The 20,696-nt window shown below is 34.7% G+C and overlaps 1 protein-coding gene across 9 annotated transcripts in view; it reads right to left on the bottom strand.

The window, feature by feature from the left end:
* BNC2 (basonuclin 2) overlaps positions 1–20,696 on the bottom strand; it is a 505,926-nt gene that overhangs the window by 103,283 nt on the left and 381,947 nt on the right. The window lies entirely within an intron of this gene.

Raw genomic sequence — 20,696 nt, 5'->3', positions numbered from 1 at the left:
TCACATAGTGCTAGGTATCCACAAAATTCTTGGAGCAATGAGGAATAGGGGGTGAACTTGGGATTTCAGTGGTGTAGGTACTGAGGAACTTTCTACAGCAATGCAGGCTGGCAGCTTCTCCACAGCTTACAAGTTTACAGACCCATCCAAAGTCATAACTAGTTTGTGTCATGGACAAGACTTGAACTCGGGTCTTCCTGGCTTCAAGGCTAGATTTCTATCCATTATTTCATACTGTCCTTAAAGGAAAATGAAGAAGAAAGAAATAAGAATGAAACAAATGGAGTTTCAAAAGAAGGAGGAAATTGGAGTTGTTTTCCATTTTGTATCCATTTTTCTATATGTACTTTAAATGAGTATTTTAATTATTATATGGATCTTTGTCCAGGTGTGTTTTATGGAATCAACAAAGAGGACAGATTCATTTAAAAAAATAAGTATATAAGGAATAGTCTCCAAAGGCAATTAGTTGTAGACCGCCATTGGGCTCTAAAAAATAACTGTGGCAATGAAAATAGCAAACTATTCTTCTTCCAACTTTACAAAGGATAAGTACAATGTTAATTTTTTAATGGAAATAGTAAGGGAAATGGGAAAGGCTAAAAATAACCAAAAAACGATTATATTTTGAAATCTTAAAAGATCTTGGAAACACTTATTAGGTAAGATTTTTTTAAATTAATTTGATTGTACTGTAATCTTTTGGGTTGATTTTGGAGTACCCATTTTTCTTTTCATATTATAGAGGTGCATGTTACAGAAGAAAAATAAATTGTAATCAATATAACAAACTTAAAGAAACCTAGGGGAGAGTGCTGGGTGGACTCCAGAGGGTCGTGGATGGATTCCAGAAATTATATAATAAATACATAATAAAGTCTTGAAATGCTCAATAATTATTTTCTAAGCAATTTTATTGGCCTCCCTTAAAACCAAAATAGATTTTATTACTATTATTTTAATATCCATTTGTAATTTAAAGATGAAACAATATAATACACCTGAATCCCTACAAGTAGAGACCTAATCTTACCTGCACTGAGAAGTTTCCTGCTGGCGGAAATCAATCCACTTTAGATATCATAATAATATCTCTGCACACCTTGAAACTTAGGTGAATCTTGCTATACATGCCACATGCTTTTATCTGATTAGATACTATGAAGGTCATTATTTCCATTCCCTATAGTATGGAATCCAAGGCTCTTTATAGAATTTAAATGAATATCTTTAATAAATGTCTCCTGAAAAAAAAAAAGAAATAGTTTTTGAAGTTCTCTTAAATGTAAGGCCAAAATACTTGGAGGAAAGATTTGTTAATAACTGACAAAATTTCTAGTTAGAGGCAGGGGTAAAGGATAGAAGACCATTCTTGGCACAATCTGATTCACTTGGCTTATTATTTCCCATCACACCACCTGTTCCCAAAGACAGACTGACAAATGACAACAGTATATCTTTGGGTTCCAGTAGGTTTAATTAGATGTTGCCATTTTCAGAATTTACCCTTGAGAAAGAAAATCCATATTAATCAAATAACTGGCCAATTAAACTAGTTATTTCAAGTCACACTACTTTTTAAAAATTTCCTGGGTCCCCCCCCCCAATATTCTCTTGAAGTTTAAAAGATTCCCAATCCATTTCCCCAACTCATGACATCCAAAAAATGTTTCTTAGCTATTAATGGCATCATTCTAGGTGCTGTCGATCTGCTCCTGTTAGGTGACGATTTATAGCAAATAGCAAAGACGCTTTAGAATCCAATCTATTCCTAAATAAAAACTTAATCAATATACAAACTGTCTGCTTTATTTACAGAGGGATGCGCTACCAAAACATAGTATGTATGGCTCACAAACTGTGCTTAACTCCCAGATACATAGTTACTCATCTACATACTTGTGTTGCCACAGCTCAACTTCAAAAGTATCCTGAATTGTTTTCTACAGAATCTCGGGATTGGAAAGGAATTTTTATCAGCCAAATGGTTAAAAGAACCCAGACGCTCCCAAAACTGGAGATGAGATCTCGTGCTTTTGGCTAAGAGATGATGACCACTGAAGACTTTAAGAAGGAGCCCTTGAACGCCTCCCCAGATCCCAACACGAAGTACTGCACAGTTGGCAGAAGACAACGGATTAGGGATTATTGCTATCTTCTTCTAAAATCTGACTGTGGGCTTCTCATTTTGGTGACAACCCGTAGAATGTAGGCAGCACAGCATTCACATACGACCGACCAAAACAAACGTAAGGGTTCGAAGTTTATAAAGAAAAGGGGATCGCGAAGCTGACGTGCTTCTATGTAGGGATGCCATCAAAAGAGATGGGAAGGTGCGTGTTTGTGGTTGAACTTTCCCCACCTCCTGCCTTGTTAGAAGTAACCTGGAGATAGGATTGTGTCTGGCCCATAACACATTGCCATGTTTCTTAAACGGAGCAGAAAAACTCTGTGTGGAAAGGGTTTTGTGAGGGGGTGACTGGTTGCCTGCGAAACCCATCAATGTAATTTCCCATAAGTCGGGGGACTTGAAACAATACAGCTGCTGGGATGAGTGAATCCCTGCCGAAGAAGCTCGTGTGAGCTTCAATAGCAGGCCGGAGCCCTGTTCCTCTGTGAATGACAAGTGATGGGCCAAATCACCAGGGAGCTGCCGATGAGTTATTAATGGTGACAGGTACACTACCTGGGAGACAGGTTGAGAGGGGAAAAAGATTATTTATAAGCGAATAGTTAACAGCTGTACCTACTGCTAAGCATTACATGGATGCCACAAACTGTAGAATTCAAATCTCGGGTTATTCAAGCACGAACAACTGCCTGTCACCAAAATGCAATGCATCGCTACAAATTAAGGTGGGAGAGATGAGACGCTGGAACGATGCCTCACTCAAGAAGGCAATGTCATCACGGAGCGAAGATAAGAGCTGTAGAAGGGGCTGAGATAACCATGAGGTGAATTACGGTTCTTAATAATAATGATGAATTTGCAAGAACAGCTTTTTAATTTTTCCTGAGGGCTTTAGCTGGAGAACAGATGCAGAATGAGTCCTCCACTGTCAAGAGTAAATGGGGTTGGGGCAGAGGGAGGAGGAATGAGGGGGAGTCAGAGGTTGCAATGGTAAATGGGAATGGTAAAAGAAGAATTTTTTTTTAAGGGTAACTGTTTGGAGAAGTTGTTAGGTCTTTTAAAAAATAAATACTTGAAATATTGTGATTCACCTAAGATAATTTTATTATTTATCTTTTATATAATAAAATCATGTTAGTCCAACTATTTGGTTAGACCAAAATTAGCAACTTATCAAAATGTATTATCATGGGTAATATCAAGTACTCTAAGAAATATTTTGCACAAATATTGGGCAAATTAGAAAAGAAACATTGGAATATGCATATATTTGTAATATTAAGTATAAAAATATTCTTATATTTCCAACTTCTTGTATGTGATATAAATATTAAGAATATATAGTATATATATATATGATATATTAATATAACACGTACCACAATATATTAAGAATATGGTATTCTTAATATTTTGTGGAACATGCTAGGAGTTGGAAAAATTCATGAAAATAAATCACTAAATTTTTAAAGTTTCTGATCTACTGGAGTTAGAATGTTCTAAATGCTACTACATTTTGATTTCTAGTATCTGTTGAAACCAAGGCTAATAATAAATGTAAAGTGGAATTTTTTTTAATTGTACATATTAAAAAGAAATATCCTGATTATGGAAAACATTAGTAGTTTTTTCCTTCAAATTACCTAAAATGCTATATCCCTCCAATCAATTTTAAGAACATTTGAAACTCTAAAGCTCAAAAATGGATTCATATCTCTTTCAACTATTACATATAACAACACTACATTTAAAATAGCATTTTAACAAGATAATCACCCAGATTCAAAACCTTCAAGTCACCCATGACTTTTCCATTTTCTCCACTAGCCCTCACCCAACATCCAATCATGTCTTCATATCTAATCGGTTGCTAAGTCATGGCCATTCCAACTCTATACTATCCCTCACAGCTGCCCACTTTTCTATTCTTCCCTAGTCCTTACCTATTTAGTTCAGTACATCATTACCTCTCACTTGGTCTATTAAAGTAGTCTCTTAAGTGGTCTCCTTGTTTCTAGTCTCTTCCTGCTCCAATCTGCCCACATAAATACTAAAGTGAATTTTATAACTAGCACAGGTCAGATCATGCTATTCTTCTACTGAAAAAAATAAAAATCCCCAGTAGTTTCCTAATACTTCTAGAAAAAGATATAACTCTTCTTTCTGGCAATCAATTCCTTCCCATTTTAGCTCCAGCTTACCTGTTTAGGCTAAATATATGTTCTTCCAATGCAGACACTCAGCTAACTGGCTTCTTTGTCCTTCACTAAATTAAAATTTCATTCCATTTTCATGCCTTTGCATAGGTTCCCCACCATATCTGAAACTGCCTCTCCAGTGTGGCCTTTTTAAAACATCAGGCTCTTTTCTTAACGATGTTTAAGCTATGCTTAATGTGGTCTGTCTTGAACTTGACCCAAATTACTTTGTATTTACTTTGGATATATATGCCATTTGATTAATTGTACATGTTTTTTCCCCAACTAGAATGTAAGCTCTGAGAAGCGGTATTTGTGCTGTTTGTCTTTACATCCTGCAAATATAGGCATAATGCATAGCACACAATGGGTGCTTAGTAAATGCTTGCTGGTTGGTAACCAAACTTTTTAAACAACAACAAAATATATATAATTATTTCAATCTTTAAAACATTATCACTTTTTCTATAATAAACATATCAAAGATATTCTCTGAGAAAAATGAAAGTGTTCATGGAATTCTCCAATCAAACAATCGATAAAATAAAAAGCATTTACAGGCATCCAGACATTTTGCTAGGCTCTTGGGGCTGGGGGTGGGAATACAAAGACAAAAATGAGATCATCACTGCCCTCAAGAACTTTAAATTCCATAGGAAAGACAGCCTGTGTACCAATGAGTATATAAAAAAAAAATACAATGCCAACTCTAAGAGAGCAGGAGGAAGCACTAACAACTAGGGGGGTCATATAGAGAATAATGATTCAGCTGAGTTTTGCAGAAAACTAAGGTTTTCAAGTGATAAAGATGTATAGAAATGCACTCAAGGAATCCTGTTCATCTGTGGAAAGGCACCAAGATGGAGCTGGATAGTTATGTGTGAGAAACAGCAAGGCTAGTCTCGTTGGGACCATTCAGTGGGTGATGGGAAATCAAATCAACAATGGGAAAGAAGGTAGCTTGGAACCACATTGTCAAGGGTTTTATAAAATAGAGAAGGGTGTCCAATTTAATCCAAAGTGAATAATAAAAAAAAAGCAGTGTGACACAATGGAAAATGAACTGGATTTGCAGTTATGGGCTTGGGTTCAAATCTGGTTTATTAATGACAAAACTTTTTATTGCCTCGTTACTATCTCTATTAATGTTCCAGATGTGGTTTGATCATTAAATTTCCTCTAGCTTAAACATTCTATGACTTTTTTCTTCCTTCATAATATATCAAAATATCAATCATAGAAGTACTGGCAATTACTCTGTCCCATTTTCATGAAAATTATTTAGTATTAGAATGGGCTACTACAGAGTCCACAGCATCACTTTCAAAGTAGATTTGTAAAAAGAGGATGCTATTTTCCTAACTCTGGAATTAAGTGGATAATTTATATAACTCTTCCAGGATGAAAGACACACATGTATATGTATGCTCTTCAAATATATGTAGTATGAATATGTGTATACAACCTCTTTAAGATAAGTATACATGGAGCATGAAATTTAAAAAAAGGAGATAATTACATAAAAAGGAGATATTTATATAAAGAAAATGTTTAATAATTGCAGCACATAGGGTCTGAACTGATATTTTGTCATTAATTCATTTATTCAACATTTATTCAACACATTTCTTTATGTTTCTGTCTATATGCATATAGATGCATGTTATGTATACATATATATGCACAATATATGTGTAGCATATATTATATATAAGGTTTTATCCCAAGTGACAGTCTGGGGTTTGACCATTGTGAACAAAAAGATACGACAAAGTTGATTTGGATTCTCCACCAGCATCTAGCAAAGAACTAGTTCTTTAAAACATTTGTTAAACTGATTTTCCTGTTGAACTGAGAAAAATGAGTTTACTAATAGCAAATGATGTTCTGCAAGACTACCTGAGCTAGAGCTGGCAAGCTGAGACACGCAAGGCAATAAGAACAGAAGAGTTGGACAGGTGTCATCCAAAAGCAGCTCAGTAATACTAGGGGAAAGCCCATTCAAGATGCCTAATAATTATGAATATTGGCAAACTCTGTCAGGAGAAGTATTTAGCCATAAGCAAGGGGAGGGGAAATACCATTATGAAATATGCCACCCACCTCCCACTGGCACTATCAGTTTCATATGATGTATTAAAGATAATCAAAGGTACCTGGCCTCCCTGAAGATCAAGAGCTGATGGTGATTAAGAAAATGACTACCATTTAAGTACAGGGGTTGTTGTGTGTTTTCTTAAAATTGCCTAAATGTTCTGGGGAACCTTTAATTCTGACACAGTCAAAAACATTCACACCAGGAAGATGCAAAATGAAAACAAACCATGAGACCACACTAGCCTCAGTTTGAAAGACCTCTCTACTACTACTTAAGTCCAATAACCTCCAGTTCACTCAGTGGTTAAGTAAGTCCCTCCCCCAGATGGTTTTCTAAAGACATCTCCTTTGCATGTGCAAAGTAAAAGAAAAGCAGCACTAAAACATTACAGCATATTTCTGTTTGTGACTGCAATTTTCTGAAGGAGTAGAAAAAAGGAGAGAAAAGTTTTTCTTTTTTTTCCCCTTTTAAACAAAGAGTGCCTAGAGACTTGGGTTTGGAAAGCCAAGTTTGTTAAAGTACAAGTGTAATTTACTTTTATATAAACATAACTTCACAGAGCTATCAGTAGGTTCCATTTCAGTAAAAACAAACAAAAAAAAGAAGCTGCAAAATAATTATAAAACAGATGGTGCAGACCACGGCTGTGTTTATTTTATGACAGTTAACATTATTTACAGTGTGATCTGGTCAGAATTAATACTCAAAGGGCTGGGCTGTACACAAAATATGTACATTTTTTCCCCTTTTTTAACTATGAATGCTAAGAGTTATTTTGTCGGCACATCTAAATGTATTTGTCTAAATGGAAAATTCTTGTTTTCTCAAAGTGAATTCTAATCTATTTTTAAAAGAAACATTTAGATTCATTCTAAATTCTTGAAAAGTACCACCTACCAGCTGCCAACAACAATAATGGCCAGGGTACTACAAAGAAAAGTTATATTTTTTGTATACTAAAACTTGACATATTTAACCTGGCATTTTCTATATATCTAATTCTTTTACTACTCTTAGTTTACACTGCGAATTTATTAATAGTCTAATATTTTAAAAATAATTATGATTTAGTATCTCTAAACCAAAAAGTGTATTTCTTAGAATAATGAAAATAATATTTGTAAATGCTGTGGGAGAAAAAACACATTGAAAAGCAATTCTAGCAAAAATTGATTGAATGATTCAGTCATAGCATAGTCTATCCTCAAGTAACACTAGATTTTCAACCTTTTCCCCTAATACAAAAAGATTGACAACCAAATGACTAGGGAAAACCAAGAGTTAAAAGTTTTGCCATGAAACATGCCTTTAAAATTTTCCTGCCCTTATATTAAAGGGTTCTAGTAATTTGTTCCCATTCAAACCCTTATATTTAAAATCAACAGCAACACTTACTCAAACCAGGTGCTGTTTAGTGATTCAAGCTGCAGAAGAAAATGTCCTATCTTCTTCATAGGCTCCATCAGCATACAATGGACTTCCCTACTGGGAGACAAGATCAGAATTTTTCCTAACCTGCCTCATCACTAAAGCTATACTCTTATAAGTATTAGTTAAATCTTAAGATTTACTTTTGATTCAGAAATTAATTTTTAAAATGTTGTGCTATATATGGAGTATTATAGAGAAAAAATAACTTGCTATGACAGATTTGGGTGTGTTGGGAGTGGTAACTGCTAATTTTTTTTGAATTCCTTAGCTTTATGCAACCTCAAAAAACAGCATTAAACAAGATGAAGAAATGAAATACAAATAATAAAGGCATGTTCTTTTATGCTTGGGGTATGATCATTAGAAATAGAGAGGCAATATATATCCCTAATAAAGAGAAAAAACAAAACTAATAATAATAATAATATAGTAAATAATAATTAATGTCTAAAAAAGATTTAAAAACCTGTCCACACAGTAAATTTTATGCATAAATGAGATGTAAGCCATTACAATAGATGTGTGCTGTTAAAAAGTAATTTAAATAATGCCAAGAAAATACCTGATGAATAACATTAATTGTCAAATTGTTTAACATCAGGAACAAATAATAAGAATAGAGCTTAAAATTATGAAATTCCTGGAAAAGGTTGTAGACAAAATATTTACACAACATATCTCAATATTTGTCAAAAAGAACAATAATAAGAAATATTCATTAGTGAATTTCAATTTAATTTATTCATTTTAGGATGAATAACAAATTCATATTTAATGGTATTATGCTAACAAAACAGAATGCCAATTTTATTTCTTTAATTTCTGGCTTAAACATTTTAAGAGAACACATCACATTTGTGCAGTTTTTGCTCTTCTGAACAATAAAAGAAATATTTTTCAGCTAATCAATATAACAATCTATAAAATCCCTGCTTAAAAAATAAAACTTCCAAATCTACATGGATATTACTATTGAACAGAGTTCTGAATCTATTTTAATTGTTTTAAGGGCACTTTCCCCAATCTCATGAAGCCTATGGATACCTCAGAATATTTTAAATGCATAAAAAACATAGAATTATAAAGGGAACCAGTTTTACTGAAATATTGTTACCAAAACATTTTTTAGAATTCACAGACCCCAATTTTAATGACTCCTAATAAGAACTCTATATTTTAGAGGATCTGTAGGCTTTCTCAGGCATTCCTAATCAGCTAACATGGTTTATAGAGGGGAAAAAAACAACAACACCTTAATTTAAGGGAAGGAGAGACCAAAAAACTTTTCAGGAATACATTTCTTGTATCTGCAATGATCCTGGAAAAGATTCCAGTGTATTACAGAATCTTAAGATACTATTTCATTTGACAATGGCAGCTGAAATACTTGCATCAAAGACAAAGTACAAGCAATTAGGCCTGTATTTGATCAATTTTCCTTCATGCATTCACAAATATACACTAAATCCAACTATAATTGTAGAAGAACAATAACTATTTTTGAGATACATATCCATTTAAAGTCTGCAGAAGGAGATATGGATATATGCATTGAAAAAACCATAACACGTACAAAGAATATTGATATAAATCAGAAGGAAAAAATAAGAAGGAAGGATGTCAAGAGAAATTGTTTTGGTAACCTAAAGTGTTACTTGACTCTGGAAGTGCACAATAATGGGGCCAAAATTATGAAAATCTATTAAGTAGATGGCAAGCAAAATTTTTACTAGTGCATAGAAATGCTTTAATATCATTCCACCTTCACAAATAAAGCTGGACTTCACAATGAAACAAAAAAGATGAGAAAACAGCATAATGGAGAATAAAGGGTAAAATCTATGAAAATCTTAAGATTTCAGTAGCAGATACCAATTCCGTAGTAAGAAGCTCCAAAGTTGATGGAAATTATTTAAGCAAAAGAGATTTTATTAACTCAAATAGTGCTCAAAGTAGTGAGCCACTGCTTGAGATGGAAGAATGTTTATTTGTTCAAGTCATTTCCATGATAGATGCAGTAACATAATTTAATGTGTAATATTCTTTTGAAGTTTAAAAAATTTAAATTTAAAACCTTACTTTCTATCTTAGAATTGATATGAAGTACCAGTTCTGAAGCAGATGTGTGGTAAAGGCTAGGAAATTGGAGTTAAGTGACTTGCCCAGGAATGCAGGGAGGAAGTATCTGAGGACAAAACTGAATCTAGAACCTCCCATTTTCATCTCTGGCTCTCTATCCCCTGAGAGATATAACTGCCCCCTCTGTATAATATTTAGTAATTTTCCTTATGTCCTAAGAAATATGTATTTTTTCTGAAGCATCTATATCTTTGTGCCCATATATTATATTTTCTCAGCTCTAAGGTAGTCATTAATTCAAATGAGGGAAGTCGACAGGAACTGTCAGTCATGATAATTTCCTCTTTATTTCTAAGAAGTTTGTAGAATACATTTTAATAATGAAATTTCTAATAAAACTGGTTAATGAAAACTGAAAAATTTTAATACTAACTACTTACTTGTCAAGAAGATTCTTCCATGAAATATTTGCCACAAGGTTCATGTAAATAAAAACTCCTGAATTAGATCTAAAACCTTTCAGGAATACCTGTTGTGAGAATGAAAGGGATCTATATTGTTGCAGGTTGTTAGATGTTATTATTTTGTCCTTTTGCAAGGAACAGAGGAGAGGGACAGTCAGGCCTCTGATGACCTCCTTAGTACTAAGCACAGAATGAGGTACTTAATGCAGAGTAGATAATTAGCTAGTGCTGAAAAAAAGCCCACCTTAAGCACTCATCTTTGCCTGAGTAATCTTGGGCTCTCAAAGGTTATGGTGCAATGAGCAAGAAAGTTCAGTATGAGCACAACAAATTATATGTCTGACTTTTGAAGACCAGATTCTCTGAGTGTGGAAAGGCTTTTTCAAGAGTGATGAGTCAGGTAACCAAGTCATAGAAAGATTACTCGAACAGAAATGTGAAATTCCATATTTTTTTGGAAGAATTATTGATCTTGGTTTTAAAAGATAAAAATGAAAAATGTTTAGTTATTCAGCCATCAACACTGCAATTCCTTCTCAAAGCAGAATATCATGAATAGAACCTAATGAGGATCACTGGAGGGAATACCAACCCGCCATGTATGATTGGCCAACTTCAAGAAGAAATTGGCTAGATGATGAATCATAGAACAAGAGATGTATAGATCCACTCAAACAAGGCAATATGACAAATATTTATTGAGTATCTACTACGTGTAAGGCAAAATAAAAGAGTAGTGCCCCAACTCCAACCATTCTAATCATGTTAAACTTTATTCCCTTCCATATATTCTTCAATCCAATGGCATTGGCCATTTGGTTATTCTACAAACAAACGTCAACCTGAAAAAAATTACTCTAGAGTATTTATATTAGAATAAATTTTCAATCAGTAAGAGAGATAGAATGATCACAGCCATCTCAGAGTCACCACTCTGGGATGAGCACTGGGAAAGATGCCAATAATGGGAATCTCCATCGAACTAAAGAACTTCAGGTTTTACACACACACACACACACACACACACACACACACACACACACACACACACACACACACACACACTTTGGGGGAGTATATGAAAGGAAGGACAACTGACAGGTTGCTGTAAAGTCTTATGATGTAAGATGGAGCCAGAGGCTAGGATGCTTGGGAGCAGCCTAGATGCATTAGCCAGAAGCTAAGATGACTGGACAAGTAATAAAGTTTCTAGTTGTCTTTAGTTGAGTTCTGGTTTTAGGTAAATTAAAAGGTACTTGGAGAGTTTATGGCTCAGTCTGGGGTAAGAGTCAATTTGGGTTTTTAAAAAATTTTTTAATTTAATTTAATTTTTTTGGTTACAATACTCATTTTATTTCCCCTCCCTCCCCTCCATCCACCCTTCCCGCAGTCAATGTGCAATTTCATTGGGTATTACTTGTGTCTTTGATCAGAACCTATTTCAATGATGTTGTTTGCACCAGGATGTGCATTTAGAGTCTACATGGGGGTTTTCTTGAAGATAGTTATCAGGGATAAGGGTCAATGTGAGGTTTCAGAAAACAAGGTTGCCACAAAACATTCCTCATCTTGGCTTGGGACATTTTCCCTTTCTGTCCTCCATCCTTTCATTTCCACCTTCTGACTTTCTTCAGTACAAACTTAAACTTTATCTTCTACAGGAATAATTTCCCTAACCTCCCTTCATTCTAGTGTCTTCTTTCTTTTAGTTATTTTCTATTTTTTTCTTTTTTTTTCCTCTATATATGTTGATTATTTTACAGTGTCTGCTAGTTATCTCCCCTAGGAGATTGTGAGTTCCTTGAGGACACACACTATCTTTTGTCTCTTTTACTATTCTTATAGTAGGGGCTTAATAAGTGATTATTGACTAGCTGGTAAGACTCTGATTCCCAAGAAAAGTGTATAAAAATTCCACTTTTTAATAACAGAATTATTAGTGGCTTTAAAAGATAAAAGGGAAAAATGTATAGTTTCTTAGTCATCAACATTACAGTTTTTACTCCAAAAGGAGTATTATAAATAGAACCTGATTTTTAAATTTTTAACAAAAAAAGAACTAAGAATTTCAAATTTCCTGATTTTATTTGTGACAGTGAGCAACGAATGGAAAGGATAGATTTCATTTTAATAAAATTTTTGCTTTATATAAAGTAATATTTAAAAATAAGTTTTAAAATATTAAAAAACCATAAAATACAACAGGAAGTACTCAACACTGACTTATGTATGTAACTTTTCAGCTAAAATGAAAGCCAATAGAAATAAATACACTGTGATCTGCCTGAACTTATTATTTGACAATGACTGCTGGGAAAACTATTAATCAGTCTAGCTGAAAAAAGAGAATAATGACTCAAAATAAGCAGAATATATCTTACAATAATTTAAAGAATAATAGTAATAATGTAAAGACAAATACTTTTGAAAGATTTAAGAAATCTGGTCAATGCACTGGCCAATGAATCACTATTCCAAAGGACCCATGATGAAATATGCTTCCCTTATCAGAGAAGCGTTGGACTCAGGAGTCTAGATTGAGAGACAGTTCTTGTGTATGGTCAATATGGGGGAAAAAAATTGGGATTCAGATTTGAAGAACTTACTTCAGATTTGAAGAACTGTACTAATTAGGGAAACAGATCACATTCTATAATTGTTTCTAATACTATGTCTACATTTAGGTTTACAATGAGACATTCCTATTAGATTGCAACATTTATCATTGTTAAAATGCTATTTATTGCAAATACCAACAACATGGAAATGAGTTTGAATTAAGAACACATGTGATACCCAATGGAATCGCACATGGGCTATAGGAGAGGTGGTGGGAGGGGGGAGGGAAGAAAAGAAAATGATCTTTGTTTCCAATGAATAGTGTTTGGAAATGACCAAATAAAATAAAAATAAAAAAATAATTAAAAAATGCTATTTATTAAAATAGTACATATACATATATATGGGTAGAAATGTGCAATCTCATCTTAGTATAGAGTATTTTTAACTTATTCTCTTATTTTAAAAATAACTACATCGCTATATTTAAAACCATATTTTATTTCTATCCTTCAAAAATACCATAATGAGCAACATTCATTACATTGTGTTTAATGGCAATCCAATTCAGTTCAGCTAATCAGATGATGATGACAAAAGATAGATAAGCAATTCTCAAATCAGGCACTAGTATGTCAAAGCAATAAACAATATAGTCCTTGACCTCAAGAAGCTTACAGTCTACTAGTGGGACTATGACATTCATAAATAAAGTATAATTCTAGAAGAAGATATTCAAAGAAATTCAGAGAAATATCTGAGCAAGGAGTCATTTTTACTTGTCAGAATTCAGAGGAGACTTCATGAAGGAAGCAATACCTGACCTAGGATTTGAAGGAAAAGAAGGATTTCAGCAGAGAAAAGGAGGATGGTTTAGGTAAGAGGAAGAATCTGCTTGAAGATAATGAGAGAGTATAAGAAAGGGTGAGAATGAAGCACAGTTATGAGGCTAATTTAAATGGAAAATCAAACAAATAAGGAGATAATGTATGAAATAAGGCTAGAAGGTGTAAGAAATTAGAGCCACGTTATAGAGAGACTTCAAAGCTAGGCAAATATTTTGTATTTTATTCTACAGGCAGTAAGTAGGCAGCCCCTAAAGATTTTTGAACACATTAATGACATGATCAGGCTATTCAATCAGGATGATTATTTTATCAGAGGTTGTAAGGATGCGTTAGAGAAAGGACAAAGAAAAAGTCGGCAGATCAGTTAGGGTACTATTATAATAAGTCTGGATAAGAAACAAGACATTGCAATATACATGTAGAGGAGTGGGCAGATCTGAGAGAAACTGTGGAAATAAACCTGTCAGTTTCTTGGATATATAGTTTGATGATGATAAATAAATGAAAGATAATGATAACATTAATTAAATTAAATATAAATAATAATACTTAACGATAACTCCATAGTGTCAAGCCTGGCTGATTAGTAGGTTGGAAGTACCATAAAAAAAAAATAGATAAATTGGAAAGACAGCCAGGTTGAAGAAGGAAGATGGTGACTTTAGTTTGGGTTCTGTTAGCAGAGGATCCAAGTAAACATGGTGATAGGAAATTGAAGATGGAGGATCGATGTAAAGGGGGAAAAAACCAAGACCAAGCCTATAGAACTGGCAGGCTTTTGCACAGAGATGAAGATGGAAGCATTTGTCATAGAGGAGACAACCTAGGGGAAATATATAGGAAAGAGAGAAATATGGGGCAGTCACAGTTCTCGAGGTATGTCTACTTTTTGGATGCAAGAAAAGAGCAATGAGCTAGTGAAGTTGAAGGGGAAGGAATGGTTATCCCAGTAGGAAGTGATTAAGGAGAGATAAATAAAATGCAGTGAAGTTTATTAATTTTTGCAAATATTAACTGAGATGGTAATAAGGACTGGTGGGAACCGTGGTAAATAGAAGACTTAAGTTATCTGAATGTGAATAACAGCTCTGTCTGTGTGACCCTGCATTAACTATTCCAATTAATGCCTGTTTGCAAGGTGCTCTGAAAACCCTCTGAAAATGTAGTCTATAGTTCTAAGAGAACGAAAATTATGGTAAAATTGGATTTGTTGGCCAGTATTACCTGTCTAAACAAACACAGCATATAGAAAGAAAGGGGATTGTGGAGAAATTAATACTTTTGTAATGACAGTGGAGGCTAAAATATTTAGCATACATTGAGCTAAATTAATATAATTATTTTTTAATACCTTCTGTCAAGTGCTTAATTAACATAAAATTAAAAAAAACTTCATGTAGGGGATACCACAATGGATTTGGCACTACAGAAAGTAGGCAGATATTCTAGTTCTGACACTTTTTAACTCTGGCCACATGCCTAAATGGGGTCTCAGTTTCCACATGTGTAAAATAAGGATGTTGGACAAGATAATCGCTGAAATAAGTCCTTTCCCATCCTTAATGCATGGGCTATCAGCCTGTAGGTATGAAAAGGGTACACAAAAAAATCCTTTAAATTTTTTCAATACTTATTACACAGAGCTCATTTCAAGAATTAAAACCAATACCGAACTGAATATTAAGTAAACCCATGGAAGGAGCAGATGGCAAGCCCAATGACTGCTGAAAGATTTAGATGTGTGTCATTTAAACTCTCAAGTGTGGGGGAAGCTGGGTAGCTCAGTGGACTGAGAGCCAGGCCTAGAGACAGGAGATTCTAGGTTCAAATCTGGCCTTAGACACTTCCCAGCTGTGTGACCCTGGGCAAGTCACTTGACCCCCATTGCCTAGCCCTTACCACTCTTCTGCCTTGGAGACACAGCATTGGCTCCAAGACAGAAGGTAAGGGTTTATTAAAAAATAAACTCTCAAGTGTCCTGCAGAATTTGGTAGCCCACAGACTGCCCATGGGACAACTTTTTTTCAGCCTGAATGATTGCACTTTCAATGAACACATCACATGTGAAAATATTATACCATAAAATCTTTTTATGAAGTTCATCTTTTAAGAGTTTTTCTCTTTACATGAGTGTGTCATTCTCAAGTCCCATCTACTTTCTTATATGGGAAATGTGATACATTAACAATTCCTTTCATCTGATGCTTGGAAAATGGTATGAAAAGGTTCTACTATGTCTTTGAAATTCCTGATATTCCAGGCATCCTTGTCCATAAGACATTATCCCAACATTTGAAGCTCAGAAATAATAAATTATATATACAGCCTAGCTCCAGGTATAAGGTGCCAAGAAGGGGTAAATGGTACAGTGGATGATGCTACCAGACAGGTAAGAGTTATAGACCTACCTATTTTGATGCAAATTTTCATGTGGAGGCAACCTACCTTGTAGGTGTGAAGATCATTCTTACCTCTCCCTTTATTTCATAGACCTTTTCTTGGATGTCTAAACAAGATAATGGGTTAAAATCCTAAGGAAAGAAGGAAAACTAAAACAGAGCTTCTCTTCTGTTGACACAACTCTGAAGTAGGAGTTCACTTCTTTTTAGCATGCCAGACAAACTATGTGAAATAGAACCTAAGTTAATAGGGGGCTCCAGAGTTTTTTGTGCGCCACCTAGAAAGGATTTATATAATGAAATGGACAAGAAGTCCACAGAATGAGAAGGCAGGGAGAATGGATGACTTAATGCCAGTAGAGCGAATGCCCAGATGAGATCACAGATTCACGAACTTAATGGGAAGCAATAGATGAAGAATTATTTTGGAAATTCCATCAAGAGCCTCCTGATCAATGTGACTTTGTGTAGCTTCCTGAAAATATTCCTCAAGGGGCTAAAAATTTTAGCCCTTTAGACCAGAGAAAGAATTTTAAAATAAGTTGTCAATCAATTTGATTCTATGTTTGCAGAAGTGACATACATTTTTCCCTGTGTCAATAATTTTTCTTTAAAAAAAAAAGAGGGAGGATTTTCCATATTGTCATTAATATTTCATTCATTCAGTTTGCACTAATATAGTATGATCATTCTGATGGGAGATGGGTAAGATAGCTTTTTGTCATTATCTGATTTTTCAATACTTCAAAAATCCATGTTTCTGCTCCAATCTCTGACACAGATCACAACAATTCCATTCCTTAATAAATAGTTTTAATGAAATTCTGTGGCCAAAAATATTCATTGCCTAGTTGCCAAAGCTCTGGAGATAAACCTCTCTGAACTTAACTAGGCTGAGTCCTATGAGATCTATCTGTGTATTCAAATTAGTAGCATAAATAAAACTACAGGTAGAATGTTTAAAATTCTTTAAAACAAGAACAGCAACAACAATAAGCGAACAACCCATAAACAACTGTGGCAAAGAATATTAGACTGAGTTTTTTCAACTTAATTATAGTATTGAACTAGATAGCCTCTAAGGTCTCTTGAAGTTCTAAATCTACTAACTAGCAAAAGAAAACTGTTTCTTTCATTTAAATTTTCTCCAATTTTTATGATCAGGAATAAATTATTTTATTCTTCTTAGGACTCAGTGTCTCCACATGAAAAATAAGAGAACCTGACCAGATGCTTTCAAAGGTAGTGACTACTAGGTCTGAAATTCACCCAATTTAAGCCCCCTTTCAATCTTAAAAGTACTTTAAAATCAATATTTACATATAAACAGTTGATATGCTAATTACAAATCCTTCCTTTGTATTCATTACAGTAGGTCCCTTAGGACCTCTATTTGCTGAATATTCTTTTAAATATAGACCCTCAGGATTTAAAGGTAAAAGAAAAAATTTTATAGTTCATTGTTATAATACATTTACAAAAAAAGAAACTGAGGCTTGGACAGACTAAGGAATTTTACTCTATATGTCAAAGATGTTTTTTAATCACATTTTTATAATCAGACTATTCACTAATTGCGTCTTTTAAGTTTGAAACACTCAGTTAATTTCCTTGTATATGTGAAAAGATAGGTGATGAGTTCAGGATGAGTTCAGGCCCTCAGAATTAGAAATAACTACCTTTCACTGAAAACACAGAAAAATTTAACTTTTTAATAGAAAGTCTATAAGATTTTGCCTTAAAAATCAAAAATATTTGAATGGTGTCTTTTTTTTTTTGATGTGTTGGTTGCATAAACAGAATGTACAAGCATCCTGAAGGGACCATAAAAGTGTACATGACTGGAAGGACCTAATTGCTCTGCATAATTAAAATGTACAACTTCAACACCTCAAGTTCCATTGATATAATTTCAAGAGAGGTTTCTGTTTATCACCCTGCTCTACAATCGCATTCATTCTGCCTAGAAGGCAACAAAGGCGTGTTAATGACATTTACCCCTCCTAATAAGAGTCATTCACACTTCACTGTTATTCCTTGTTATTGCTTGGGACAGGCACTAGCACCTCATTGAAAGATTGGCCCTGCAAGGGAAAAGGTTCCCTGGAGACACTTCAGACTTCAAGGAAAGCACTAAATCAAGGGATGCGAGATAGATGACAAGGTGGATTCTCCAGGGCTCCCTCTAGTTCGGAGGTCTCTATGTCCTGGGATTCCTGAGCGCCTCCAGCCAATCAGAATCATCCTGAAATACTAGGCTATAGGGAGGGGGGGGAGTAGTGGAGTAGGGGGGAAGAAATTAACTAGACAGGTGCTGGGACTCTAGAAGGATCCAGATACCTCTGTATACTATCTCAGTTCATCTCAATCAATGAGTGGCTGAATGAATAATACACTGACCTTTTCACCTAAGAGACCACAATATGAATCCAACCTGAAGTCCCCAGGGGATCAATGGACAGAGATGTTCATATTTTAAAGCGGTAAAGCTCTGTAAAAAGAAAAAAAAAGTTGATTTCTGTGGTTTTGGCCACAGCATTAGCCCGGCTTCCCTGGCTCAGCTATTAGGAATCGGAGCCCTGATTCAGTATTGAAAAGCTCCCAGAATTGCCCCTATGGATCTCGAAATCTGGCACCAGCCCACAGCTACTGGAGGCAGACATTTCCTCACGTGTCCGTATGTGGGAAAGTGCGTCAGTGATACAACAATGACTAACTCACTGGAGCATGCTTGGCTGGAGCCCCAACTCTGGCACACCACATAGGCCATTCCGAAATAAGTAGCTACTAATTAATCTTTCAGGTGAAACTTAAAGTTTTTGGGGTTTGGGGGGGAGTATGTGTTTTTTTTAGAGGAATAGAGGAATTTATTTCAAAGCCCTTAGACAGGGCCATTCGTAGACATCCAGATCAGGAGTGAGGTCCTAAAGCATCTCAGCTCCCCAAATCTGTAGCTTACAAAAACTCATTAAAAAAAATCTATTTTTTAAGACGCCCTTGCGAAAGGATACATACATCATAGCTTGGACTTTGTCAAGTTTTGCCTGGGCTGACCGTCAGCAACATTGCCCTGCTGGCTACAAGTCTGTGTTTCCAATTTCTTCTCTTTGCTCATTTTACTAATGGAGTCAGGCAGAGCTGCCTGTCATGTACAGACTCTTCATTCAGTAATGCATCCCATAGAGAATTGTACTTTAAATGCAATATGGGCCAAAACAAGAGAATTGCTCCATCTATTTAGACTGTTCTTTATAAAGCTAAGAAAAGAACACAGAAAAACAAAGGCAACAAAAAGGGCAGCAAAAATTCCAACATACTAAAATAAGAAATCAAATGCATGGTTATGGAATTATTTATGCCAGCTAGAAAGCTAATTTCTGACATTCCATAGCATGAGAATAAGAGTGATTTCCTACATAAACAAGGGTAAAATACTCTCCTCTTATTAAAAAAAAAAGAACGCAAGTCCTCAAAACCATCCCTTTTGGTGAATCACCCAATATGCCAAAAGTAGTTTCTTGGAAGAATATTTTCATCCTTCTGTTTAGTGAAAAGCTTATTTCCTAGTCTTTGAATTTCTGGTGAAAAGGCCTAATAGAAAGCTTGTTTGCAAATATATTTTCAAAATTCAAAACACTGAAATCATAAAATTAGATTAGGGATGGATTTTAATCCCCCAATTCCAAATGAGGCCCAGATAAATTAAGTGGTTCACCTCTAAAATCAGCAAATTGCCAAAATGGCTTCAAATTCAGGTTTTCTGCCTCAAAACCCAGTGTTCATTTTAATTTACCTCACTGCTTCTTAATATTAGTCACCATATTTACAGTGATGCAAACCACACTAGCAAATGATACTTCTACACACTTTAAGGTTTCTCAGTTGCTATGGATGCCAAAAATATTACCAGCTAAGTAGAGCCTTCAGCAAGGGAGCACTACTGAATCACTTCGGAACTAAATGGTGAACTAAAACTCTAGAATTAATTAGTCAGGTGCTATCTATTTTTTTTTCACTCACTGAAGGGTCTGGGATCATATGGAATCATCTGTTTCAAGTATTATTGTAACCATTTTTCATAGAGAGTCATAGCCATTACCAAATAGCATTGACCATCGTGATGCTTCTGACCAATAGGTCCATCTTACCTAACTATTCTCACCTTTATATTGATTGGCTCATGATCATTTCAATGTAGTACATTTCCTCCAAACACCACATGCTGTCTTCAGATGATCTCTAATATTCTTTCAACCCTAAAGCCTCCTTCCAATATGACATTGTACTCACTGGGAATATCCTCCATTCTTCCCCATCACCAAATGATCTTCTTCTTTAAGTCTACACGCAACAATGGTGTTTTTTTTTTTTTTAATGTTTCTGGATATCAATTTTGCTTGAATCCATGTCTGAACATACTCTTCATTCTTTTAATTTCTATTCCTAACTCCTAGCACAGTGTCTGACATAGAGCAGGTGTTTAATAAAA

Source organism: Monodelphis domestica, chromosome 7 (genome assembly GCF_027887165.1).
Source record: "Monodelphis domestica isolate mMonDom1 chromosome 7, mMonDom1.pri, whole genome shotgun sequence".
Lineage (NCBI taxonomy): Eukaryota > Metazoa > Chordata > Mammalia > Didelphimorphia > Didelphidae > Monodelphis > Monodelphis domestica.
Note: the sequence above shows the minus strand (reverse complement) of the source record. Positions and strands in the feature narration are given on the sequence as shown.